The sequence below is a fragment of the Bombina bombina genome, chromosome 1 (genome assembly GCF_027579735.1).
Source record: "Bombina bombina isolate aBomBom1 chromosome 1, aBomBom1.pri, whole genome shotgun sequence".
Classification (NCBI taxonomy): domain Eukaryota; kingdom Metazoa; phylum Chordata; class Amphibia; order Anura; family Bombinatoridae; genus Bombina; species Bombina bombina.
Window position 1 is genome coordinate 103,035,670 of NC_069499.1, and position 23,789 is coordinate 103,059,458.

Below are 23,789 nucleotides of genomic sequence, written 5' to 3' on the forward strand. Positions count from 1 at the left end.
GAAAACATAATTTATGTAAGAACTTACCTGATAAATTAATTTCTTTCATATTGGCAAGAGTCCATGAGGTCCACCCTTTTTTTATGGTGGTTATGATTTTTTTATTTAAAGCACAATTATTCCAATTCCTTGTTGATGCTTTCGCTCCTTTCTTATCACCCCACTTCTTGGCTATTCGTTAAACTGAATTGTGGGTGTGGTGGGGGGTGTATTTATAGGCATTTTGAGGTTTGGGAAACTTTGCCCCTCCTGGTAGGAATGTATATCCCCTACGTCACTAGCTCATGGACTCTTGCCAATATGAAAGAAATTAATTTATCAGGTAAGTTCTTACATAAATTATGTTTTTCCCCACTCATACCTCATTGTAACATTAGTGTTCAAGAACGTTCCCTATGTCTAGCTTCGGTAAACATGATCGCTCTTCTCCTGAGGGGGTCTATCACATCTGGGCACTCATAGAAGTTGGGAAATGTTGTTGGTATTTGTAATGCTAGCTTCTAGGTGTACCCATTGAATGTCATTTGTCCTGTCATACCAGAGTGTAGTTTGGGCCACTCTGGCAACATAATAGTATGATATCAGATTGGTAGGCTCAATCCTCCTCCACTTTTATGCCTAGTTAGGATATGTTTGCTTATTCTTGATTTTTTTATTATTCCATGTAAAATGCAATATATCTTTTTGTAACTTATCCAGATCTTGTATGGAAATTGATATGGGTAATGATCTGAAAAGATAAACAATTTTTGGGTGGATGGTCATTTTGGTCACTACTATTCTTCCCAAGAATGAGATTTTGTGCTTGTCCCATTTGTTCATCAGTTGTCTTAGCTGTGCAAATAATGGTTTATAATTATATTGATATAAGGTGTGGATGTCAGGGGATAAGTTTATGCCTAGGTATTTGATGGTATTTTTGCCCAGCGAAAAGTGAAATTTATTTCCAGTAATTTTTTTTGTGGGGGGTGGTAAATTTGTACTAATTGCTTCACACTTATGCTAATTTATTTTGTATCCTTAGAGAAGGCAGAATTGTAAAATTTGGTAAAGGGGTTTAGTCAATGACAGAATGACATCATCTGCAAATAAGGCTACTTTTTAAGACTTTTCTACTTTTTGAATCCCTGAGATATCAGTGTTATCTCAAATTTTAATGGCAAGGGGTTCCTTACAAAGTGCAAATAAGAGAAGCGACAGGGGACACCCTTGTCTTGTGCCATTTCTGATGGGGATACTTTTAGATTGATAACCTGCTAGTCTAATGTATGCTGCTGGCGAGGAGTATAACGAGTAAAGAGCCTTGTGGAATGATCCAGTTATTCCCACTTTATTGAGAATTGCGTGCATATAATCCCAGTTTACTCTGTCAAATGCCTTCTCTGTGTCCAGTGATAGGAACAGAGAAGGCACTTTATTGACTGAGGTATAATTGATTCGGTATATAAGGTTTCTAATGTCTGGAGCTTCTCTAGCCTTGACAAAGCATACCTGATCTGAGTGGATAAGCTTTACCAGGGGTGGGTTCAGTGTTTTTGCTAGTATTTTAGTAAATAGCTTGATATCTTGATTGATGAGGGATATAGGTCTATAGTTCTGACAAAATTGTTTATTTTTTCCCGGTTTTGGTATAACTGAAATCCTTGCCAACAACATTTCCTGGGGTATTGTGATACCTTGCATAAAAGCATTAAAGGACCAGTAAACACAGTAGATTTGCGTAATCAACAAATGCAAGATAACAAGACAATACAATAGCATTTACTCTGAATTTCAAATGAGTAGTAGATTTTTTTCTAACAAATTTCAAAGTTATGTATATTTCCACTCCCCCTGTACCATGTGACAGCCATCAGCCAATCACAAATGCATATACGTATAGTCTGTCAATTCTTGCACATGCTCAGTAGGAGCTGGTGACTCAAAAAGTGTAAATATAAAAGACTGTGCACATTTTTTTTTAATGGAAGTAAATTAGAAAGTTGTTTAAAATTACATGCTGTATCTGAATCATGAAAATTTAATTAAATCTGTGTTCCTTTAAATCTTTTTACTAATTGTGGGACCAATATTTCTGAAATGGTTTTGTAAAAAGAGTCTGAGTAACCATCGGGTCCTGCGGCTATATTTGCTTTAAGATCTTTTATTGCATTTAGAACTTCCTGAGCAGTGATTGGACTGTTTAGTTGTGCTGCTTCAGATGTGGATGTCATAGGTATTGTACTATTCTCTAGGAATTCATTTAGGTCCTCGGTCTTATTAGTGCTTTGTTGTATCAGGAGATTATACAGGTTTTGGTAAAATGTGGCAAAGGTGTTTTCTATTTCTAGAGGGTCATTTGTTGATTCGCCTGTAATTTTTAGAATTTGGGGTACTGACGTGGATCTAGTGATATCTTTTAATTTGTTATTCTGTCTGGTTTGTTAGCTTGGAAAAAGTAGTGGGTGTCTAGTTTAATGGATCTAGTCACCTCTTCTGTTAATAATTTGTCTAATTCTTAATAATTTTTTTTAATCGTTTAGCTATGTTGTGTCGTGGGTGGGTAATTGTTGTTTTATATCTGTGATATCTTCTGGTAGAGTTACTATTTTATGATTTCTAATTTTAAGTTGTTTGACTTAATAATTAGTAGGCCTCTTGTATATGCTTTCAGAGCTCCCCATACGTGGAGGGGGTTAGTGGTCGATCCCTCATTAATATACATAAATTCTTTGATGTTACTTTTTAATTTTTCCAATATTAAAGTATCTAAATAGATTGGGATTTAATACCCACGATCGAGATCTTTTAGGGTTTATAATTCCTTCAATATTGATTGCTACCATAGAGTGGTCTGACCATGAGCAGTTTATGATTTGAGCTTTTGTTATGAAGGGAATTAAAATTTGACTCAGCAGTATGTAGTCAATTCTCGATGGAGAAAGTAAAAGTTAGGATGAACTGAGCGCTAGTAGATGAATAGACCTTAAGCTTACTCACAAGTTAATCTCCTAGCAGGCTAACAGAGGAAGAAATACAAATAAAGGTGAGAGTAAAAGCTTAAAAGGCAGTGACCTAAACGACTTCTAAATACTTAAAAAAAACTATTTAATACATATGATAGAAATAACAATGCTAAAACAATGTAAAAGTAATTATGCGCATGGATCCATGACTATAGCTTAAAAATATACATAAAATATAAAAAATATATAAAAAATACAGGCTTAGGTAAGTACAATAATAATAAAAGATAGACAAGGCGTGAAAAAACTCTGGGTCGATATTTGGTGATGAATGCAAATGATAAATCAAATCCAATTCAAAAACACATTAAAAATCTAATAATGCTCTCAACAAAGATAAACACTGTGAAGTGATCGAAAAAATCGTAATCAAATAAATACGTTATAATCCAAATAAAAAGTCTCTAAATAAAAGTCAAATATGGTGTATCCTCCAAAGTTGTCGTGAAGATGTGCTGGGTGTTGTAGATAAGTGCATCAATAAGAAAAAATGTAAGTCCAAAAAGCAAATACAATCAATCAAGTGTCCAAGTGAAACAATGATAAAAAAAATTCTTCAGAAGCAAAAACAAGAAAAAATGTGTAATATAAATGTGGACCACACGATTTATATTTTTATTTTGTCTGTCATTATGGATATCTAGCATCTGTACACTCTTCTGGATAGCTACTGCAACCGTTTTTTCCCTTTTTTCTTTTTTCTCCCTTCTCCCATTTTTTCCACCATTCTTATATGTGGTCCACATTTATATTACACATTTTTTTTCTTGTTTTTGCTTCTGAAGAATTTTTTTATCATTGTTTCACTTGGACACTTGATTGATTGTATTTGCTTTTTGGACTTAAGTTTTTTCTTATTGATGAACTTATCTACAACACCCAGCACATCTTCACGACAACTTTGGAGGATACACCATATTTGACTTTTATTTAGAGACTTTTTATTTGGATTATAACGTACTTTTCTTCTGTTATGTGTGATCAGTCCACGGGTCATCATTACTTCTGGGATATAACTCCTCCCCAACAGGAAATGCAAGAGGATTCACCCAGCAGAGCTGCATATAGCTCCTCCCCTCTACGTCACTCCCAGTCATTCTCTTGCACCCAACGACTAGATAGGATGTGTGAGAGGACTATGGTGATTATACTTAGTTTTTATAACTTCAATCAAAAGTTTGTTATTTTACAATAGCACCGGAGCGTGTTATTGCCTCTCTGGCAGAGTTTGAAGAAGAATCTACCAGAGTTTTTACTATGATTTTAACCGGAGTAGTTAAGATCATATTGCTGTTTCTCGGCCATCTGAGGGAGGTAAAAGCTTCAGATCAGGGGACAGCGGGCAGATGAATCTGCATTGAGGTATGTAGCAGTTTTTATTTTCTGAATGGAATTGATGAGAAAATCCTGCCATACCGTTATAATGACATGTATGTATACTCTACACTTCAGTATTCTGGGGATGGTATTTCACTGGAATTACTCTGTTAAAAGTACATTAAACCTTTGAATAGGTATTTATTATGTTAAACGTTTTTGCTGGAATGTAGAATCGTTTGCATTTTCTGAGGTACTGAGTGAATAAATGTTTGGGCATTATTTTTCCACTTGGCAGTTGCTTGTTTTAAATTGTGACAGTTTCGTTTCTCTCTCACTGCTGTGTGTGAGGGGGAGGGGCCGTTTTTGGCGCTCTTTGCTACGCATCAAAAATTTCCAGTCAGTTACTCTTGTATTTCCTGCATGATCCGGTTCATCTCTAACAGAACTCAGGGGTCTTCAAACTTCTTTGGAGGGAGGTAGATTCTCTCAGCAGAGCTGTGAGACTTATATATTGACTGTGATTAAAAAACGTTGCTCTGTAATTTTTATGTTTCAAATTTAATTATTGTTACTTTACTAAGGGGAACAAACCTTTTCTAAAAGTTGTGTTGTTTTTAAGGATTGATGCTATAACTGTTTTTCAGTTCATTATTTCAACTGTCATTTAATCGTTTAGTGCTTCTTTGAGGCACAGTACGTTTTTGTTAAATAAGATTGTAACCAAGTTGCAAGTTTATTGCTAGTGTGTTAAACATGTCTGATTCAGAGGAAGATACCTGTGTCATTTGTTCCAATGCCAAGGTGGAGCCCAATAGAAATTTATGTACTAACTGTATTGATGCTACTTTAAATAAAAGCCAATCTGTACAAATTGAACAAATTTCACCAAACAGCGAGGGGAGAGTTATGCCGACTAACTCGCCTCACGTGTCAGTACCTGCATCTCCCGCCCGGGAGGTGCGTGATATTGTGGCGCCTAGTACATCTGGGCGGCCATTACAGATAACATTACAAGATATGGCTACTGTTATGACTGAAGTTTTGGCTAAATTACCAGAACTAAGAGGCAAGCGTGATCACTCTGGGGTGAGAACAGAGTGCGCTGATAATACTAGGGCCATGTCTGATACTGCGTCACAGCTTGCAGAGCATGAGGACGGAGAGCTTCATTCTGTGGGTGACGGTTCTGATCCAAACAGATTGGATTCAGATATTTCAAATTTTAAATTTAAATTGGAGAACCTCCGTGTATTACTAGGGGAGGTTTTAGCGGCTCTTAATGATTGTAACACTGTTGCAATACCAGAGAAATTGTGTAGGTTGGATAAATACTTTGCGGTACCGGCGAGTACTGACGTTTTTCCTATACCTAAGAGACTAACTGAAATTGTTACTAAGGAGTGGGATAGACCCGGTGTGCCGTTCTCACCCCCTCCAATATTTAGAAAGATGTTTCCAATAGACGCCACCACACGGGACTTATGGCAAACGGTCCCTAAGGTGGAGGGAGCAGTTTCTACTTTAGCTAAGCGTACCACTATCCCGGTGGAGGATAGCTGTGCTTTTTCAGATCCAATGGATAAAAAATTAGAGGGTTACCTTAAGAAAATGTTTGTTCAACAAGGTTTTATATTGCAACCCCTTGCATGCATCGCGCCGATTACTGCTGCGGCAGCATTTTGGATTGAGTCTCTGGAAGAGAACCTTAGTTCAGCTACGCTGGACGACATTACGGACAGGCTTAGAGTCCTTAAACTAGCTAATTCATTCATTTCGGAGGCCGTAGTACATTTAACCAAACTTACGGCTAAGAACTCAGGATTCGCCATTCAGGCACGTAGGGCGCTGTGGCTAAAATCCTGGTCAGCTGATGTAACTTCTAAGTCCAAATTACTTAATATACCTTTCAAGGGGCAAACTTTATTTGGGCCCGGTTTGAAAGAAATTATCGCTGACATTACAGGAGGTAAGGGCCACGCCCTGCCTCAAGACAAAGCCAAAGCTAAGGCTAGACAGTCTAATTTTCGTCCCTTTCGGAATTTCAAAGCAGGAGCAGCACCAACTTCCACTGCACCAAAACAGGAAGGAGCTGTTGCTCGTTACAGACAAGGCTGGAAACCTAACCAGTCCTGGAACAAGGGCAAGCAGGCCAGGAAACCTGCTGCTGCCCCAAAGACAGCATGAACCGAGGGCCCCCGATCCGGGACCGGATCTAGTGGGGGGCAGACTCTCTCTCTTCGCCCAGGCTTGGGCAAGAGATGTTCAGGATCCCTGGGCGCTAGAGATCATATCTCAGGGATACCTTCTAGACTTCAAATTCTCTCCCCCAAGAGGGAGATTTCATCTGTCAAGGTTGTCAACAAACCAGATAAAGAAAGAAGCGTTTCTACGCTGTGTACAAGATCTGTTATTAATGGGAGTGATCCATCCGGTTCCGCGGTCGGAACAAGGACAAGGGTTTTACTCAAACCTGTTTGTGGTTCCCAAAAAAGAGGGAACTTTCAGGCCAATCTTGGATTTAAAGATCCTAAACAAATTCCTAAGAGTTCCATCGTTCAAAATGGAAACTATTCGGACAATCTTACCCATGATCCAAAAGGGTCAGTACATGACCACAGTGGACTTAAAGGATGCTTACCTTCACATACCGATTCACAAAGATCATTACCGGTATCTAAGGTTTGCCTTCTTAGACAGGCATTACCAGTTTGTAGCTCTTCCATTCGGATTGGCTACGGCTCCAAGAATCTTCACAAAGGTTCTGGGTGCCCTTCTGGCGGTACTAAGACCGCGAGGAATTTCGGTAGCTCCGTACCTAGACGACATTCTGATACAAGCTTCAAGCTTTCAAACTGCCAAGTCTCATACAGAGTTAGTTCTGGCATTTCTAAGGTCGCATGGATGGAAAGTGAACGAAAAGAAAAGTTCTCTCTTTCCTCTCACAAGAGTTCCATTCTTGGGGACTCTTATAGATTCTGTAGAAATGAAGATTTATCTGACAGAAGACAGATTAACAAAGCTTCTAAATGCATGCCGTGTCCTTCATTCCATTCAACTCCCGTCAGTAGCTCAATGCATGGAGGTGATCGGCTTAATGGTAGCAGCAATGGACATAGTACCCTTTGCACGTCTACATCTCAGACCGCTGCAATTGTGCATGCTGAGTCAGTGGAATGGGGATTACTCAGACTTGTCCCCTACTCTGAATCTGGATCAAGAGACCAGAAACTCTCTTCTATGGTGGCTTTCTCGGCCACATCTGTCCAGGGGGATGCCATTCAGCAGGCCGGACTGGACAATTGTAACAACAGACGCCAGCCTACTAGGTTGGGGCGCTGTCTGGAATTCTCTGAAGGCTCAGGGACAATGGAATCAGGAGGAAAGTCTCCTGCCAATAAACATTCTGGAATTGAGAGCAGTTCTCAATGCCCTTCTGGCTTGGCCCCAGTTAAAAACTCGGGGGTTCATCAGGTTTCAGTCGGACAACATCACGACTGTAGCTTACATCAACCATCAAGGAGGGACAAGAAGCTCCCTAGCAATGATGGAAGTATCAAACATAATTCGCTGGGCAGAGTCTCACTCTTGCCACCTGTCAGCAATCCACATCCCGGGAGTGGAGAACTGGGAGGCGGATTTCTTAAGTCGTCAGACTTTTCATCCGGGGGAGTGGGAACTTCATCCGGAGGTCTTTGCCCAAATACTTCGACGTTGGGGCAAACCAGAGATAGATCTCATGGCGTCTCGCCAGAACGCCAAACTTCCTCGCTACGGGTCCAGATCCAGGGATCCGGGAGCGGTTCTGATAGATGCTTTGACAGCACCTTGGAACTTCGGGATGGCTTATGTGTTTCCACCCTTCCCGCTGCTTCCTCGATTGATTGCCAAAATCAAACAGGAGAGAGCATCAGTGATTCTAATAGCGCCTGCATGGCCACGCAGGACTTGGTATGCAGATCTAGTGGACATGTCATCCTGTCCGCCTTGGTCTCTACCTCTAAGACAGGACCTTCTGATACAGGGTCCATTCAAACATCAAAATCTAACTTCTCTGAAGCTGACTGCTTGGAAATTGAACGCTTGATTTTATCAAAACGTGGTTTTTCTGAGTCGGTTATTGATACCCTGATACAGGCTAGGAAGCCTGTTACCAGAAGGATTTACCACAAGATATGGCGTAAATACCTATACTGGTGCGAATCCAAAGGTTGCTCCTGGAGTAAGGTTAGGATTCCTAGGATATTGTCCTTTCTACAAGAAGGTTTAGAAAAGGGTTTATCGGCTAGCTCATTAAAGGGACAGATCTCAGCTCTGTCCATCTTGTTACACAGGCGTCTGTCAGAAAATCCAGACGTCCAGGCCTTTTGTCAGGCTTTAGCTAGGATCAAGCCTGTGTTTAAAACTGTTGCTCCGCCATGGAGTTTAAACCTTGTTCTTAACGTTCTACAAGGAGTTCCGTTTGAACCCCTTCATTCCATTGATATAAAGTTGTTATCTTGGAAAGTGTTATTTTTAATGGCTATTTCTTCGGCTCGGAGAGTCTCTGAGTTATCAGCTTTACATTGTGATTCTCCTTATTTGATTTTTCATTCAGATAAGGTAGTTCTGCGAACAAAACCTGGGTTCTTACCTAAGGTAGTCACTAACAGGAACATCAATCAAGAGATCGTGGTGCCTTCCCTGTGCCCGAATCCTTCTTCAAAGAAGGAACGTCTTCTACACAATCTGGATGTAGTTCGTGCCCTCAAGTTCTACTTGCAGGCAACTAAGGATTTTCGACAAACGTCTTCCCTGTTTGTCGTGTACTCTGGTCAGAGGAGAGGTCATAAGGCTTCGGCTACCTCTCTCTCCTTCTGGCTTCGTAGCATAATTCGTTTAGCCTATGAGACTGCTGGACAGCAGCCTCCTGAAAGAATTACAGCTCATTCTACTAGAGCTGTGGCTTCTACTTGGGCCTTTAAGAATGAGGCCTCTGTTGAACAGATTTGCAAGGCTGCAACTTGGTCTTCGCTTCATACTTTTTCCAAATTTTACAAATTTGACACTTTTGCTTCTTCGGAGGCTATTTTTGGGAGAAAGGTTCTTCAGGCAGTGGTTCCTTCTGTATAATGAGCCTGCCTATCCCTCCCGTCATCCGTGTACTTTTGCTTTGGTATTGGTATCCCAGAAGTAATGATGACCCGTGGACTGATCACACATAACAGAAGAAAACATAATTTATGCTTACCTGATAAATTCCTTTCTTCTGTTGTGTGATCAGTCCACGGCCCGCCCTGTTTTTTTAAGGCAGGTAAATATCTTTTAAATTATACTCCAGTCACCACTTCACCCTTGGTTTCTCCTTTCTCGTTGATTCTTGGTCGAATGACTGGGAGTGACGTAGAGGGGAGGAGCTATATGCAGCTCTGCTGGGTGAATCCTCTTGCATTTCCTGTTGGGGAGGAGTTATATCCCAGAAGTAATGATGACCCGTGGACTGATCACACAACAGAAGAAAGGAATTTATCAGGTAAGCATAAATTATGTTTTTATCGATCACTTCACAGTGTTTATCTTTGTTGAGAGCATTATTAGATTTTTAATGTGTTTTTGAATTGGATTTGATTTATCATTTGCATTAATCACCAAATATCGACCCAGAGTTTTTTCACGCCTTGTCTATCTTTTATTATTATTGTACTTGCCTAAGCCTGGATTTTTTTGTATTTTTTATATATTTTTTATATTTTATGTATATTTTTAAGCTATAGTCATGGATCCATGCGCATAATTACTTTTACATTGTTTTAGCATTGTTATTTCTATCATATGTATTAAATAGTTTTTTTTAAGTATTTAGAAGTCGTTTAGGTCACTGCCTTTTAAGCTTTTAGCGCTTACTCTCACCTTTATTTGTAATTCTCGATAGAGAGTTGTGTACGTGTGAGTGGTAAGTATATTCTCTATTTGTTTGTTTATGGTTCTCCACCCATCTATTAGGTTGTGATCTGTAAGGAAATCCTTTAATAGGGTATAATTTGAGTCTGGTCTCTGTCTTTTTTTGTTTGGAGTTCCCCGTTCTGTCAATCTTGTCATCTAACGTTATATTAAAGTCCCCACCCACTATCATTCGGTATTTCTTCCATTGTGTTAGCTGGTGGCTTAGTTTGGACAGGAAGGGTGCTTGTCTTTCGATTGGTGCATATATGTTTGCTATAAGTACTGGAGTATTATGTATCAATCCTTTTAGAATTAAGTATCTACTATCTATGTCCATTATCACTTCCTCCTCTTTGAAATTGAGTGAGGCATGAAGTAATATAGATACCCTGCAGTGTTTTTTCTTCTTGCTTGTAGCGTGGTATTGTAGTGGGTATGTTTTTTGTCCCAATATTTGGGTGTGCAGGATTTGGTGAAATGTGTTTCTTGCAGTAGTATAACATGGCCGTTGTGAGCCTTATATTCTGTCAAAGCTTTACGCCTTTTAACGTTCGAGTGTAATCCTCTAACGTTGTGGGAGATTATTATAATAGTTGGCATTTTTATGTTTTAATCTTATCTTCTGTGGGATGTTATAGATGAGTAATCGTGTGATGGGAAGATGTGTGTATGCTTTCTTCATCTTGTGGTGTTTAGCATTATGTTTGTTGTAGATTTGTCTACTACATCTTCTTATGATAGGGATAGATTTCTTTGCTCTTGAGTTTTTTGATGTGTAAAAATAGTGAGTGGGATGTGCACATGTCCATTCAATATACGTCCTCTTGTTATGAGTTTGGCAGTTAAACATGTATAACAGAACAGTAACAATAAACATTTTCCAGAAACAGAAAAAACTATAGAAAACAAACGAGTTGCAGCAAACTTGTAAAAATAAACAATAGTGCATGAACCTATTTGGTGAAAGAAAGGTTAAGGATTATGGGGGGGGGTTGGATGGGGAAGGGTGGTGAATTAAGGGTTAGCATTTCTATACTCTTTTATTATAGTGAGGGAGGGTAGGAGGCAAGTATGTTATCAAGATATAACCAAGACCTATAAATAGGCCAAATTACAATTTGTGATACATAAAAAGGATACATCTGACATAGTATTTTATTTCTTTCATGTAATTAGCAAGAGTCCATGAGCTAGTGACGTATGGGATATACATTCCTACCAGGAGGGGCAAAGTTTCTCAAACCTCAAAATGCCTATAAATACACCCCTCACCACACCCACAAATCAGTTTTACAAACTTTGCCTCCCGTGGTGGTGGTGAAGTAAGTTTGTGCTAGATTCTACGTTGATATGCGCTCCGCAGCAGGTTGGAGCCCGGTTTTCCTCTCAGCGTGCAGTGAATGTCAGAGGGATGTGAAGAGAGTATTGCCTATTTGAATTCAATGATCTCCTTCTACGGGGTCTATTTCATAGGTTCTCTGTTATCGGTCGTAGAGATTCATCTCTTACCTCCCTTTTCAGATCGACGATATACTCTTATATATACCATTACCTCTACTGATTCTCGTTTCAGTACTGGTTTGGCTTTCTACTACATGTAGATGAGTGTCCTGGGGTAAGTAAGTCTTATTTTTGTGACACTCTAAGCTATGGTTGGGCACTTTTATATAAAGTTCTAAATATTTGTATTTAAACATTTATTTGCCTTGATTCAGGATGTTCAATATTCCTTATTTCAGACAGTCAGTTTCATTATTTGGGATAATGCATTTGAATAATCAATTTGTTTCTTACCTTAAAATTTGACTTTTTTCCCTGTGGGCTGTTAGGCTCGCGGGGGCTGAAAATGCTTCTTTTTATTGCGTCATTCTTGGCGCAGACTTTTTTGGCGCAAAAAAAAAAAAATAATAATTTTTTTTCTGTTTACGTGTCCCCGGAAGTTGCGTCATTTTTGACGTTTTTTGCGCCAAAAGTGTCAGCGTTACCGGATGTGGCGTCATTTTTGGCGCCAAAAGCATTTAGGCGCCAAATAATGTGGGCGTCTTTTTTGGCGCTAAAAAATATGGGCGTCATTGTCTCCACATTATTTTAAGTCTCATTGTTTATTGCTTCTGGTTGCTAGAAGCTTGTTCACTGGCATTTTTTCCCATTCCTGAAACTGTCATTTAAGGAATTTGACAAATTTTGCTTTATATGTTGTTTTTTCTAGTACATATTGCAAGATGTCCCAGATTGACCCTGAGTCAGAAGATACTTCTGGAAAATCGCTGCATGATGCTGGATCTACCAAAGTTAAGTGTATTTGCTGTAAACTTATGGTATCTGTTCCTCCAGCTGTTGTTTGTAATGAATGTCATGACAAACTTGTTAATGCAGATAATATTTCCTTTAGTAATGTTACATTACCTGTTGTTGTTCCATCAACATCTAATACTCAGAGTGTTCCTGTTAACATAAGAGATTTTGTTTCTAAATCCATTAAGAAGGCTATGTCTGTTATCCCTCCTTCTAGTAAATGTAAAAGGTCTTTTAAAACTTCTCATTTTTCAGATGAATTTTTAAATGAACATCATCATTCTGATTCTGATAATGATTCCTCTGGTTCAGAGGATTCTGTTTCAGAGGTTGATGCTGATAAATCTTCATATTTGTTCAAAATGGAATTTATTCGTTCTTTGCTTAAAGAAGTCTTAATTGCATTAGAAATAGAGGATTCTGGTCCTCTTGATACTAAATCTAAACATTTGAATAAGGTTTTTAAATCTCCTGTAGTTATTCCAGAAGTTTTTCCTGTCCCTGATGCTATTTCTGAAGTAATCTCCAGGGAATGGAATAATTTGGGTAATTCATTTACTGCTTCTAAACGTTTTAAGCAATTATATCCTGTGCCATCTGACAGATTAGAGTTTTGGGATAAAATCCCTAAGGTTGATGGGGCTATCTCTACTCTTGCTAAGCGTACTACTATTCCTACGGCAGATAGTACTTCCTTTAAGGATCCTTTAGATAGGAAAATTGAATCCTTTCTAAGAAAAGCTTACTTATGTTCAGGTAATCTTCTTAGACCTGCTATATCTTTAGCGGATGTTGCTGCAGCTTCAACTTTTTGGTTAGAAGCTTTAGCGCAACAAATAACAGATTATAATTCTCATAGCATTGTTAATCTTCTTCAACATGCTAATAATTTTATTTGTGATGCCATCTTTGATATCATTAGGGTTGATGTCAGGTATATGTCTCTAGCTATTTTAGCTAGAAGAGCTTTATGTCTTAAAACTTGGAATGCTGATATGTCTTCTAAGTCAACTTTACTTTCCCTTTCTTTCCAGGGTAGTAAATTATTTGGTTCACAGTTGGATTCTATTATTTCAACTGTTACTGGAGTTAAAGGAACTTTTTTACCACAGGATAAAAAATCTAAAGGTAAATTTAGGTCTAATAATCGTTTCTCCAACATTGGTGTGTCCGGTCCATGGCGTCATCCTTACTTGTGGGATATCTCTTCCCCAACAGGAAATGGCAAAGAGTCCCAGCAAAGCTGGCCATATAGTCCCTCTTAGGCTCCGCCCACCCCAGTCATTCTCTTTGCCATCTCCACGGAGATGGTTAAGAGTTTTTTGGTGTTTAAATGTAGTTTTTATTCTTCTATCAAGTGTTTGTTATTTTAAAATAGTGCTGGTATGTACTATTTACTCTGAAACAGAAAAGGATGAAGATTTCTGTTTGTGAGAGGAAGATGATTTTAGCAGACGGTAACTAAAATCGATTGCTGTTTCCACATAGGACTGTTGAGATGAAGTAACTTCAGTTGGGGGAAACAGTTAGCAGACTTTTCTGCTTAAGGTATGACTAGCCATATTTCTAACAAGACCGTGTAATGCTGGAAGGCTGTCATTTCCCCTCATGGGGACCGGTAAGCCATTTTCTTAGTCAAACAAACAGAATAAAGGGCGTAATATGGGCTAAAAAACTGGTAGACATTTTTATGGGCTAAATCGATTGCTTTATTTGGGCATTTTATTCATATTTATGCTGACAATTCGCATTTATAAACTTGGGAAACGTTTATTAAACGGCAGGCACTATGTTAGACACCTTTTCCAGTCAGGGGGCCTTCCTAGTTGTAGACTGAGCCTCATTTTCGCGCCATTACTGCGCAGTTGATTTTTGAGAGCAGGGCATGCAGATGCATGTGTGAGGATCTGAAATTTGCTGGAAAAGCTTCTAGAAGGCGTCAATTGGTATCGTATTCCCCTCTGGGCTTGGTTGGGTCTCAGCAAAGGCTATAGCTGGGACTGTATAGGGGTTAAATTTGTAAACGGCTCCGGTTATTTTAAGGGTTAAAGCTCTGAAATTTGGTGTGCAATACTCTTAATGCTTTAAGACACTGTGGTGAAATTTTGGTAATTTTTGAACAATTCCTTCATACTTTTTCACATATTCAGTAATAAAGAGACAGTAACGGTTTTGTTTTAAAACGTTTTTTCTCCAACATTGGTGTGTCCGGTCCACGGCGTCATCCTTACTTGTGGGATATTCTCTTCCCCAACAGGAAATGGCAAAGAGTCCCAGCAAAGCTGGTCACATGATCCCTCCTAGGCTCCGCCCACCCCAGTCATTCTCTTTGCCGTTGCACAGGCAACATCTCCACGGAGATGGTTAAGAGTTTTTTGGTGTTTAAATGTAGTTTTATTCTTCTATCAAGTGTTTGTTATTTTAAAATAGTGCTGGTATGTACTATTTACTCTGAAACAGAAAAGGATGAAGATTTCTGTTTGTAAGAGGAAGATGATTTTAGCAGACAGTAACTAAAATCGATTGCTGTTTCCACACAGGACTGTTGAGATGAAGTAACTGCAGTTGGGGGAAACAGTTAGCAGTCTTTTCTGCTTAAGGTATGACTAGCCATATTTCTAACAAGACCATGTAATGCTGGAAGGCTGTCATTTCCCCTCATGGGGACCGGTAAGCCATTTTCTTAGTTAAACATAAAAGAATAAAGGGCTTCAAAAAGGGCTTAAAAACTGGTAGACATTTTTCTGGGCTAAAACAATTGCTTTACTAGGCATATTATGCAGATTCTAACTAATTATTGGTATTATAATCTTGGGGAACGTTTAGAAAAACGGCAGGCACTGTGTTGGACACCTTTTTCAGATGGGGGCCTTTCTAGTTATAGACAGAGCCTCATTCTGGGACTGTATAGGGGTTAAATGTAAAAACGGCTCAGGTTCCGTTAATTTAAGGGTTAAAGCTCTGAAATTTGGTGTGCAATACTTTTAATGCATTTTGAACAATTCCTTCATACTTTTTCACATATTCAGTAATAAAGTGTTTTCAGTTTGAAATTTAAAGTGACAGTAACGGTTTTATTTTAAAACGTTTTTTATGCTTTGTTGACAAGTTTAAGCCTGTTTAACATGTCTGTACCATCAGATAAGCTATGTTCTATATGTATGAAAGCCAATGTGTCTCCCCATTTAAATTTATGTGATAATTGTGCCATAGTGTCCAAACAAAGTAAGGACAGTAATGCAACAGATAATGATATTGCCCAAGATGATTCCTCAAATGAGGGGAGTAAACATGATACTACATCATCCCCTACTGTGTCTACACCAGTTATGCCCACACAGGAGGCCCCTAGTACATCTAGTGCGCCAATACTTATTACCATGCAACAATTAACGGCTGTAATGGATAACTCCATAGCAAATCTTTTATCCAAAATGCCTACTTATCAGAGAAAGCGCGATTGCTCTGTTTTAAACACTGAGGAGCAAGAGGACGCTGATGATAACTGTTCTGACATACCCTCACACCAATCTCAAGGGGCCATGAGGGAGGTTTTGTCTGATGGAGAAATTTCAGATTCAGGAAAAATTTCTCATCAAGCTGAACCTGATGTTGTGACATTTAAATTTAAATTAGAACATCTCCGCGCACTGCTTAAGGAGGTGTTATCTACTCTGGATGATTGTGACAATTTGGTCATTCCAGAGAAATTATGTAAGATGGACAAGTTCCTAGAGGTTCCGGTGCCCCCCGACGCTTTTCCTATACCCAAGCGGGTGGCGGACATAGTAAATAAAGAGTGGGAAAGGCCCGGCATACCTTTTGTTCCCCCCCTATATTTAAGAAATTATTTCCTATAGTCGACCCCAGAAAGGACTTATGGCAGACAGTCCCCAAGGTCGAGGGGGCGGTTTCTACTCTAAACAAACGCACTACTATTCCTATCGAAGATAGTTGTGCTTTCAAAGATCCTATGGATAAGAAATTAGAGGGTTTGCTTAAAAAGATTTTTGTACAGCAAGGTTACCTTCTACAACCAATTTCATGCATTGTTCCTGTCACTACGGCAGCGTGTTTCTGGTTCGAGGAACTAGAAAAATCGCTCAGTAAAGAATCTTCGTATGAGGAGGTTATGGACAGAGTTCAAGCACTTAAATTGGCTAACTCTTTTGTTTTAGATGCCGCTTTGCAATTAGCTAGATTAGCGGCGAAAAATTCAGGGTTTGCTGTCGTGGCGCGCAGAGTGCTTTGGCTAAAGTCTTGGTCAGCGGATGTGTCTTCCAAGACAAAATTGCTTAACATTCCTTTCAAAGGTAAAACATTATTTGGACCTGATTTGAAAGAGATTATTTCAGACATCACTGGGGGAAAGGGCCACGCCCTCCCACAGGATAGGTCTTTTAAGGCTAATAATAAGCCTAATTTTAGTCCCTTTCGCAGAAACGGACCAGTCTCTAATTCTGTATCCTCTAAGCAAGAGGGTAATACTTCACAACCCAAACCAGCCTGGAAACCAATGCAAGGCTGGAACAAGGGTAAGCAGGCCAAGAAGCCTACCACTGCTACCAAAACAGCATGAAGGGATAGCCCCCGATCCGGGACCGGATCTAGTGGGGGGCAGACTTTCTCTCTTTGCTCAGGCTTGGGCAAGAGATGTTCAGGATCCTTGGGCGCTAGAAATAGTTTCTCAAGGTTATCTCCTGGAATTCAAGGAACTACCCCCAAGGGGAAGGTTCCACAGGTCTCAATTACCTTCAAACCAAATAAAGAGACAGGCATTCTTACATTGTGTAGAAGACCTGTTAAAGATGGGAGTGATACATCCAGTTCCAATAAGAGAACAAGGAATGGGATTTTATTCCAAACTGTTCATAGTTCCCAAAAAAGAGGGAACATTCAGACCAATTTTGGATCTAAAGATCCTAAACAAATTTCTCAGGGTACCATCGTTCAAAATGGAAACTATTTGAACGATCCTACCTACTATCCAGGAAAATCAATATATGACTACCGTGGATTTAAAGGATGCGTACCTACATATTCCTATCCACAAGGAACATCATCAGTTCCTAAGGTTCGCTTTTCTGGACAAGCATTACCAGTTTGTGGCACTTCCATTTGGATTAGCCACTGCTCCAAGGATTTTCACAAAGGTACTAGGGTCCCTTCTAGCGGTTCTAAGACCAAGGGGCATTGCAGTAGTACCTTACTTGGACGACATCCTGATTCAAGCGTCGTCCCTGTCAAAAGCAAAGGCTCATACGGACATCGTCCTAGCCTTTCTCAGATCTCACGGATGGAAGGTGAACAAAGAAAAAAGTTCTCTGTCCCCGTCAACAAGAGTTCCCTTCTTGGGAACAATAATAGATTCCTTAGAAATGAGGATTTTTCTGACAGAGGTCAGAAAATCAAAACTTCTAAGCTCTTGTCAAGTACTTCATTCTGTTCCTCGTCCTTCCATAGTGCAGTGCATGGAAGTAATAGGATTGATGGTTGCAACAATGGACATAGTTCCTTTTGCACAAATTCATCTAAGACCATTACAACTGTGCATGCTCAGACAGTGGAATGGGGATTATACAGACTTGTCTCCGACGATTCAAGTAGATCAAAAGACCAGAGATTCACTCCGTTGGTGGCTGACCCTGGACAATCTGTCACAGGGAATGAGCTTCCGCAGACCAGAGTGGGTCATTGTCACGACCGACGCCAGCCTAGTGGGCTGGGGCGCGGTCTGGGAATCCCTGAAAGCTCAGGGTCTATGGTCTCGGGAAGAGTCTCTTCTCCCGATAAACATTCTGGAACTGAGAGCGATATTCAATGCTCTCAGAGCTTGGCCTCAACTAGCAAAGGCCAAATTCATAAGGTTTCAGTCAGACAACATGACGACCGTTGCATATATCAATCATCAGGGGGGAACAAGGACTTCCCTGGCGATGAAAGAAGTGACCAAGATAATTCAATGGGCGGAGGATCACTCCTGCCACTTGTCTGCGATCCACATCCCAGGAGTGGAAAATTGGGAAGCGGATTTTCTGAGTCGTCAGACATTCCATCCGGGGGAGTGGGAACACCATCCGGAAATCTTTGCCCAAATAACTCAATTATGGGGCATTCCAGACATGGATCTGATGGCGTCTCGTCAGAACTTCAAGGTTCCTTGCTACGGGTCCAGATCCAGGGATCCCAAGGCGACCCTAGTAGATGCACTAGTAGCACCTTGGACCTTCAACCTAGCTTATGTATTCCCACCGTTTCCTCTCATCCCCAGGCTGGTAGCCAGGATCAATCAGGAGAGGGCCTCGGTGATCTTGATAGCTCCTGCGTGGCCACGCAGGACTTGGTATGCAGACCTGGTGAATATGTCACCGGCTCCACCATGGAAGCTACCTTTGAGACAGGACCTTCTTGTTCAGGGTCCATTCGAACATCCGAATCTGGTTTCCCTCCAACTGACGGCTTGGAGATTGAACGCTTGATTTTATCAAAGCGTGGGTTTTCAGATTCTGTAATAGATACTCTGATTCAGGCTAGAAAGCCTGTAACTAGAAAAATTTACCATAAAATATGGAAAAAATATATCTGTTGGTGTGAATCTAAAGGATTCCCATGGAACAAGATAAAAATTCCTAAGATTCTATCCTTTCTACAAGAAGGTTTGGAGAAAGGATTATCTGCAAGTTCTCTGAAGGGACAGATCTCTGCTTTATCTGTTTTACTTCACAAAAGACTGGCAGCCGTGCCAGATGTTCAAGCATTTGTTCAGGCTCTGGTTAGGATCAAGCCTGTTTACAGACCTTTGACTCCTCCCTGGAGTCTAAATCTAGTTCTTTCAGTTCTTCAAGGGGTTCCGTTTGAACCCTTACATTCCGTAGATATTAAGTTACTATCTTGGAAAGTTTTGTTTTTGGTTGCAATTTCTTCTGCTAGAAGAGTTTCAGAGTTATCTGCTCTGCAGTGTTCTCCGCCCTATCTGGTATTCCATGCAGATAAGGTGGTTTTGCGTACTAAGCCTGGTTTTCTTCCTAAGGTTGTTTCCAACAAAAATATTAACCAGGAGATAGTTGTACCTTCTTTGTGTCCGAATCCAGTTTCAAAGAAGGAACGTTTGTTACACAATTTGGACGTAGTCCGTGCTCTAAAATTCTATTTAGAGGCTACTAAAGATTTCTGACAAACATCTTCCTTGTTTGTTGTTTATTCTGGTAAAAGAAGAGGTCAAAAAGCGACTTCTACCTCTCTTTCCTTTTGGCTTAAAAGCATTATCCGATTGGCTTATGAGACTGCCGGACGGCAGCCTCCTGAAAGAATCACAGCTCACTCCACTAGGGCTGTGGCTTCCACATGGGCCTTCAAGAACGAGGCTTCTGTTGACCAGATATGTAAGGCAGCGACTTGGTCTTCACTGCACACTTTTGCCAAATTTTACAAATTTGATACTTTTGCTTCTTCGGAGGCTATTTTTGGGAGAAAGGTTTTGCAAGCCGTGGTGCCTTCCATTTAGGTGACCTGATTTGCTCCCTCCCTTCATCCGTGTCCTAAAGCTTTGGTATTGGTTCCCACAAGTAAGGATGACGCCGTGGACCGGACACACCAATGTTGGAGAAAACAGAATTTATGCTTACCTGATAAATTACTTTCTCCAACGGTGTGTCCGGTTCACGGCCCGCCCTGGTTTTTTAATCAGGTCTGATGAATTATTTTCTCTAACTACAGTCACCACGGTATCATATGGTTTCTCCTATATATATTTCCTCCTGTCTGTCGGTCGAATGACTGGGGTGGGCGGAGCCTAGGAGGGATCATGTGACCAGCTTTGCTGGGACTCTTTGCCATTTCCTGTTGGGGAAGAGAATATCCCACAAGTAAGGATGACGCCGTGGACCGGACACACCGTTGGAGAAAGTAATTTATCAGGTAAGCATAAATTCTGTTTTTGTGCTTTGTTGACAAGTTTAAGCCTGTTTAACATGTCTGTGCCTTCGGATAAGCTATGTTCTATATGTATGAAAGCCAATGTGTCTCCCCATTTAAATTTATGTGATAATTGTGCCATAGCGTCCAAACAAAGTAAGGACAGTACTGCCACAGATAATGAAATTGCCCAAGATGATTCCTCAGATGAGGGGAGTAAACATGATACTACATCATCTCCTACTGTGTCTACACCAGTTTTGCCCACACAGGAGGCCCCTAGTACATCTAGTGCGCCAATGCTTATTACCATGCAACAATTAACGGCTGTAATGGATAACTCCATAGCAAATATTTTATCCAAAATGCCTACTTATCAGAGAAAGCGCGATTGCTCTGTTTTAAACACTGAAGAGCAGGAGCGCGCTGATGATAATTGTTCTGTCATACCCTCACACCAATCTGAAGGGGCCATGAGGGAGGTTTTGTCAGACGGGGAAATTTCAGATTCAGGAAAAATTTCTCAACAAGCTGAACCTGATGTTGTGACATTTAAATTGAAATTAGAACATCTCCGCGCACTGCTTAAGGAGGTGTTATCTACTCTGGATGATTGTGACAACTTGGTCATTCCAGAGAAATTATGCAAGATGGACAAGTTCCTAGAGGTTCCGGTGCACCCCGACGCTTTTCCTATACCCAAGCGGGTGGCGGACATAGTAAATAAGGAGTGGGAAAAGCCCGGCATACCTTTTGTTCCCCCCCCTATATTTAAGAAATTATTTCCTATGGTCGACCCCAGAAAGGACTTATGGCAGACAGTCCCTAAGGTCGAGGGGGCAGTTTCTACTCTAAACAAACGCACTACTATTCCTATCGAAGATAGTTGTGCTTTCAAAGATCCTATGGATAAAAAATTGGAGGGTTTGCTTAAAAAGATTTTTGTACAGCAAGGTTACCTTCTACAACCCATTTCGTGCATTGTTCCTGTCACTACAGCAGCGTGGTTCTGGTTCGAGGAACTAGAAAACTCGCTTAGTAGAGAGACTCCATATGAGGAGGTTATGGACAGAGTTCACGCACTTAAGTTGGCTAACTCTTTTATTTTAGATGCCGCTTTGCAATTAGCTAGATTAGCGGCGAAAAATTCAGGGTTTGCTATCGTGGCGCGCAGAGCGCTTTGGCTAAAGTCTTGGTCAGCGGATGTGTCATCCAAGACAAAATTGCTTAACATCCCTTTCAAAGGTAAAACTCTATTTGGACCAGAATTGAAAGAGATTATTTCAGACATCACTGGGGGAAAAGGCCACGCCCTTCCACAAGATAGGCCTTTCAAGGCCAAAAATAAGTCTAATTTTCGTTCCTTTCGCAATTTCAGGAACGGACCGGCCTCTAATTCTGCATCCTCTAAGCAAGAGGGTAATGCCTCACAACCCAAACCAGCCTGGAAACCGATGCAAGGCTGGAACAAGGGTAAGCAGGCCAAGAAGCCTGCCGCTGCTAACAAAACAGCATGAAGGAGTAGCCCCCGATCCGGGACCGGATCTAGTGGGGGGCAGACTCTCTCTCTTTGCTCAGGCTTGGGCAAGAGATGTTCAGGATCCCTGGGCGCTAGAAATAGTTTCTCAGGGTTATCTCCTGGAATTCAGGGAACTACCCCCAAGGGGAAGGTTCCACATGTCTCGCTTATCCTCAAACCAAATAAAGAGACAGGCGTTCTTACATTGTGTAGAAGACCTGTTAAAGATGGGAGTGATACACCCAGTTCCAATAAAGGAACAAGGAATGGGGTTTTATTCCAATCTGTTCGTAGTTCCCAAAAAAGAGGGAACTTTCAGACCAATTTTGGATTTGAAGATCCTAAACAAATTTCTCAGGGTACCATCGTTCAAAATGATACTACATCATCTCCTACTGTGTCTACACCAGTTTTGCCCACACAGGAGGCCCCTAGTACATCTCCTGGAATTCAGGGAACTACCCCCAAGGGGAAGGTTCCACATGTCTCACTTATCCTCAAACCAAAAAAAGAGACAGGCGTTCTTACATTGTGTAGAAGACCTGTTAAAGATCGAGTGATACACCCAGTTCCAATAAAGGAACAAGGAATGGGGTTTTATTCCAATCTGTTCGTAGTTCCCAAATAAGAGAGAACTTTCAGACCGATTTTGGATTTGAAGATCCTAAACAAATTTCTCAGGGTACCATCGTTCAACCATTCGAACGATTCTACCCACTATCCAGGAAAGTCAATTTATGACTACCGTGGATCTAAAGGATGCGTACCTACATATTCCTATCCACAAAGAACATCATCAGTTCCTAAGGTTCGCTTTTCTGGACAAGCATTACCAGTTTGTGGCCCTCCCATTCGGGTTAGCCACTGTTCCAAGGATTTTCACAAAGGTACTAGGGTCCCTTCTAGCGGTTCTAAGACCGAGGGGCATTGCAGTAGTACCTTACTTGGACGACATTCTAATACAAGCGTCGTCCCTGTCAAAAGCAAAGGCTCATACAGACATCGTTCTGGCCTTTCTCAGATCACACGGATGGAAGGTGAACATAGAAAAAAGTTCTCTGTCTCCGTCGACAAGAGTTCCCTTCTTGGGAACAATAATAGATTCCTTAGAAATGAGGATTTTTCTGACAGAGGTCAGAAAGTCAAAACTTCTAAGCACTTGTCAAGTTCTTCATTCTGTTCCTCGTCCTTCCATAGCGCAGTGCATGGAAGTAGTAGGGTTGATGGTTGCAGCAATGGACATAGTTCCTTTTGTACGAATTCATCTAAGACCATTACAACTGTGCATGCTCAAACAGTGGAATGGGGACTATACAGACTTGTCTCCAATGATTCAAGTAGATCCGCAGACCAGAGTGGGTCATTGTCACGACCGACGCCAGTCTAGTGGGCTGGGGCGCGGTCTGGGAATCCCTGAAAGCTCAGGGTCTATGGTGTCGGGAAGAGTCTCTTCTCCCAATAAACATTCTGGAACTGAGAGCGATATTCAATGCTCTCAGGGCTTGGCCTCAACTAGCAAAGGCCAGATTCATAAGGTTCCAATCAGACAACATGACGACCGTTGCGTATATCAATCATCAGGGGGGAACAAGGAGTTCCCTGGCGATGAAAGAAGTGACCAAAATAATTCAATGGGCGGAGGATCACTCCTGCCACCTGTCTGCGATCCACATCCCAGGTGTGGAAAACTGGGAGGCGGATTTTCTGAGTCGTCAGACATTCCATCCGGGGGAGTGGGAACTCCATCCGGAGATCTTTGCCCAAATAACTCAATTATGGGGCATTCCAGACATGGATCTGATGGCGTCTCATCAGAA

The 23,789-nt window shown here is 40.8% G+C and overlaps 1 protein-coding gene across 1 annotated transcript in view; it reads left to right on the plus strand.

The window, feature by feature from the left end:
- The window catches only part of RPS6KA5 (ribosomal protein S6 kinase A5), a 589,637-nt gene that overhangs the window by 524,958 nt on the left and 40,890 nt on the right, over positions 1 to 23,789 (plus strand). The window lies entirely within an intron of this gene.